A 5,520-nucleotide genomic window follows, 5' to 3' on the forward strand; every position below is an offset into this window, starting at 1 on the left:
CTTTACAGTGTTACGTTTACAAGTTCTTGAGAGGCCTTTTGGTTATTGATAGGCTTGCTGTCCTATAATTGCCAGATTAAGAAAGTTGTTTCATGGACCAAGACCACAAAAGTTTCCTCTCCTGTTGCACCAAATATTCTATCTGCTGTCAAAGAACAATACCTGTTGGGTTTATACTTTAGTTCAGTGCCCATTGTTGAGATTACATCATCAATGATACTGACTGATTGATTGTGATTGACTCAAATTATAATTATTTGAAAAAAATAATATGGGCAATTTATTTGAAGTCAAAACTGTTCTGGTCTTTGTTTTGTTCATTATAATAATGTCCATGTCATCATGAAAATTCTGGGTAGGTCAAAGGCAAATCCATGCTGAATCCACCACTAGTATTTTTGACCTACAGGTGTTCAAAAACTCACGTGAATATACATTTTAAAATTATATACTGTATATATTAGGGCTGTCAAATGATTAAAATTTTTAATCGAGTTAATTACAGCTTAAAAATTAATTAATCGTCATTAATCGCAATTAATCGCAATTCAAACCATCTATATAATATGCCATTTTTTTCTGTAAATTATTGTTGGAATGGAAAGATAAGACACAAGATGGATATATATATATATATTCAACATGCGGTACATAAGGACTGTATTTGTTTATTGTAACAATAAATCAACAAGATGGCATTAACATTATTAACATTCTGTTATAGCGATCCATGGATAGAAAGACTTGTAGTTCTTAAAAGAAAAATGTTAGTACAAGTTATAGAAATTTTATATTAAAACCCCTCTTAATGTTTTCGTTTTAATAAAATTTATAAAATTTTCAGTCAAAAAATAAACTAGTAGCCTGCCATTGTTGATGTCAATAATTACTTACACAATGCTCCTGGGTGCTGAAACCTATAAAATCAGTCGCACCCAAGCGCCAGCAGAGGGCAGCAAAACTCCGCAAAACACAATTAACAAGTGGGCCTTTCACTCTTCTGTCATTTAAATCTGTCTGAGCTCGGCAAGTGCGTTAATTGCGTCAAATATTTTAACGTGATTAATTTTAAAAATTAATTACCGCCCGTTAACGCGATAATTTTGACAGCCCTAGTGTATATATATATATATATATGTATATATATATATATATATATATATATAGATAGATATATAGAGATATAGATATATATATAGATATATATTATCGGTTATCTTATCAGTATCGACCTTGAGGAGCAAGAAGATATCGATATCAGTATTGGTTTCAAAAAATGGATATCTTGCACCCCTAGTATTGTTTTTATAATTATTATTATTACTACTGGAAAATGCTGATACTAGAGGAACTGCGTGGGGATCTTTGTTGTGCTGGTCGCTAAACTGACTTCATTTTGATTTTGGTGCATTTTAGGTCACTTCCTGTCTATTTTGGGCAAAAGTAAAGGATTTTAAGTATGCCGTATAGTTGGAAAAATACAATACTCATCATTAGACATGTGCCAATTACCGGTTTCAAGGTATACCGTGGTATGAAAACGTCAAGGTTTCATGTTAGGGGTGCGTGAGCACGAAGGGATCCCAGAGCAGACAAACAGTTGAGGAGAGTAATATTTTATTGGCGAGCACAAGAATCTGGCGGGTGTAGATTGCTCTGCTCAGGTTAGGGCTGGGCGATATGGTCTTAAACATGTATCACGATAAATTGAGCAGATTTATCTCAATAACGATAAATGACGATAAATTCGCCCAAGCGGACTGTTATATAATTTGAAAATCTGAATCAATGCATGAAATACAGATTAACTATTTCTTGTTGATTTATTTACAAGCATTCAATTTGATATACTGTATTTAACAATTGTACATGCAGTCTAAACATTAAGTTGTTAAAAATGTATTGTAAGCAATAAGAATTCAAGTATGAACATTTATAACAGCGTGTATGACTTGAACAATGTACATTGTCAAAATCAATATGCCTGTACAAACATGTAATTGTAACACAAATGACTTGCAGCTTGAACAGTACACTTCAAAAAGACAACTTATTGTTAATGGCTGCTGTGACATAATTATTAAATACAAGTGTTTACTTTATGGTTTAAGGGTTTTTTTCCCCCCAGTGCATTTTTTAATAAATGCACGCACAATAAAAATAGCTGGGGCCATTTCTCGGTCATTATAAGTTTTGCCGTTGGATTGTACTTTATGCTGAATGCTTTACCATCACAAAAGCTATCAGAGGAATCACACACAGACAGAGGTACAAAATAACGCCACATAGTAATTGCTAGATGCAGTCCGTGCCCAATCCACTCATTAAGTTCAGCCGTTTCGACAAGGTTAGAGCCACTATCCGACTCCATAACGTTCATTTGTAGCGTTAGCCGCTAGCTAGCGTTAGCCTGGCTACCAGTAGAAAGCACTGAAAGCACCATCTCCGGAAATCGTGAGAACAAAGGAGGACAGCGGGTGAAAGCCCGTCTGGATGCCACCAAGAGTCTACTAAATGTCGGTTGAAAGTTTGGTGAACCTCCCTTAAGCCACACTCCATCACGTTTTGCTTGTAGCGTTAGCTGCTAGCGTTAGCTTACCGGGCTTTTGATTGATTGGCTTCCTGATGATCACGTGGCTCCCTACGTAAGCACATTCACTGCTTTCTTAAAGGGGAATGAACATAGACGAACAACACAGAATCAAAGCGGGATGAAAAGACTATATTTTCTTGTTTTATTAATTTACCGAATTTACCGACATGGTCAAAATTACGTCGGTCATCGTTAAGAATTTCGGTGACGGTAAATTTTCGGTTTACCGCCCTGCTCTAGCTCAGGTTGGTGAGCCGATGTGAGATGAACAATCTCGGAAGGAGGCAGGCGTGGGATCAGACAAGGGCCGCGCATAAAACAGGTCCTGGAGCGGAAGCAAAAACAACTCGTGAGCCAGTGTTCAGAAAGAAGTATCAAACGAATGCGAGACACAACTGACGGTGGAACCAGACAAAATGATCAGGCGATGAGGTGGCGCTGTTGCTTTTAGGATCACTGGGATGTATGACCACCTCCACCAGGATAAGGTGAAAGTTATTGTGTTGAAGGATATTATTAAGTAACTTTTTAAATAAGTGTTACTATCACAAATACCACTACTGTATATTCCAAAAGGTGACAGTACACAGGAAAACATGCCCTTTTATCCCGCCTATTCATTAAAAATATTTTAAACATTAGGCACGTTATTTCACGTCACAAAATATTTGTAGCTGACTCATGGATTGAGTCATGATTTACAGACTGTCATCGCATGAAACTACTAAGGAGAAACCGGAAGATGGCAAGCGAAGTATGACATCATCTGTGATAAATGTTCTGCTTTGATTCAACATTATTTTGAAACGATATCATCGCATAACAGTTGAACTGGTATTTACAACCTCTCTTAATACATAAACTTCTGATTATGCAAGTTGAGCTCAGTCACTACTTGTCCTTTCATCTCATCATATCCGTGGTTTAGGTGAGCAGTCTATAAGACAAGCGTGTGGTTCTTAAACAATGCAGAACTAGCTAGCATAATATCAGATAAATGAATTTGTGTCATAAGCAAGGTGAGCTGTTACAGGCCCTCAATAATTCAGGCATATCAGGCAACGTATTGTACATTTGTGGCCATTGCTGGGTGCAATAGTACATCAATGCAGCTGCACCACCTCGACACTTATATATAAACAAATAAATGTATTTTCTATTTTTTTATTTATTTTTCTTATTTAATAATTCCACGTGCAATACAATACATATTACATAATACTTCGCATCCCACACTGAACCTCAATCGTGCTGTGCACAATCTGCCGATGTTGTATTTTGTGTATTCTTAACCCTTTTATTTTGTATATTTTTAAGCCTCTTTAAGCCTTTTTAACTTATTACCTTTGCACAGTAAAGGAAAGCTCCCCTCAATCTCGTTGTACATTTGCATGATGACAATAAAAGTTACTCTGATTCTAAAAGTGCCTATACCAGCCAATGGCATGCACAACACAGAATTAATGTTGCATTTCTAATCATTAGTCTCGTAATTAAAATGATGCTCATCCCTTTTCCTTTTGTCTTTTGAGCTTTTAAAGACTACATTACTCCTCAACATTCATTGGTGCTCAGTCCGCAGCAATGGTGGGCCTACTCGTGCTGTGGTTCTGATTAATTTCGTGCCTTCCAAAAATGGCAATTTGTTCAGTCTTTGCACATGCTTTCAGTACCTTTCTTCAGATGTATCTCATGTTTTTAAAACTTTTCAGCTAATCAGCACTTGAATGTATCCACCCTGTAAAGAGGGAACCCTCATCAGCTTCTTGGAATTGAAACCCATGCAAGGTTTGACAGGGCAGAGATGAAGTTTTCACACTTTCTACCAGAGGACGCACCTTGGTCAAGGTGGCTTTTCACCATGAACAGGTCCAGTCACAACAGTCTTGCGCAATGTATTGACCATTCATCATTGCTTTTGTATTGTTTTTGTTTGGGCAAGGCAGGCAAAGTTGATGTGGACCAAAATGCGACCCGGAAACAGATGGAGCGTGAAGTGGTATTTTTTATTGTACACAGGCAAGGTGTTGAGCAGCTGGTAGGTTGAATGGTCAATGGCTGTGGCAGCGAGGGCTTTGATGGGTGAGTGACCTGATAGCAAAAAAAAACAGAATTAGTTAAGAGTTCTAAGACAAGAGTCACAAACTACAGGCTTAGTTGACTGATCTACCAATGGTGATTGGCAGAATCATCTGGCACCTGCTTGCTGTCCAGGCTGCTCCTTAAAACCAATGTTGATTGCAATGAGCTGCAGATGCACTCCCAGGTCTGCCAAGGTTGAACTCGTGCCACATAAAACAGGAAGTGTAACAATAAAAGACAGTAGAGAGGAGTGTGGGCTAGGACCACCAGTTTTTTGTTGGTTTGTTTCAAAGAAACATCCTAATCATAGTAAATAAAATGCTATGATTGTTGCTACTGTGTGTACTGATTCTGTATTGTTTTGCAAAGATCATTGACCAAGTAGGATAGCCCATTTATTAGGTTGATGCATGTTCAAAGAAAGACTTTTTCGGCCTTGAGGTGTTTGAGGGTTGCTCCAACATGTTTTTTTTTTTTCTTCTTCTCAGATTACACACAAAAGGCTGTCTTTGCTTTTTCCAGAATAAACACTTGAGGTCATTCAGACCGACTTCTTTTGGCACATGCCTACACCTGAAACAATCATGCTAGAAGGAGACCTGGAGCCCATCCACTTCATGTAAGCTCATTCAGCCCATCAACACTCTTGATACATGCTAAAATATCTATTTCGATGAGAAATTGTAACAGAAGTTAGCAGCAGTGAGTTCATGTGGACCAATAATGAACCTTGAAAGATGGCAGTTTGAAAGAAAAACGTACTGACCGTACTTGGTCAGTAACACGAGTTCACAAGTTACATGTGGTCAAATTTGGTAAAAAGATACAATATCCATCAGAAGTCA

The 5,520-nt window shown here is 37.5% G+C and overlaps 1 long non-coding RNA gene across 1 annotated transcript; it reads left to right on the top strand.

Moving 5' to 3' along the window:
• Window positions 1-3,336: 3,336 nt before the first annotated feature.
• On the top strand, window positions 3,337-5,194 carry LOC130930598 (uncharacterized). Its single transcript, XR_009067082.1, has 3 exons — window positions 3,337-3,521; window positions 4,306-4,441; window positions 4,536-5,194. It is a non-coding gene; the product is annotated as an uncharacterized LOC130930598 (long non-coding RNA).
• The last annotated feature ends 326 nt before the right edge of the window (window positions 5,195-5,520 follow it).

This window comes from Corythoichthys intestinalis, chromosome 15 (assembly GCF_030265065.1).
Source record: "Corythoichthys intestinalis isolate RoL2023-P3 chromosome 15, ASM3026506v1, whole genome shotgun sequence".
NCBI lineage: Eukaryota > Metazoa > Chordata > Actinopteri > Syngnathiformes > Syngnathidae > Corythoichthys > Corythoichthys intestinalis.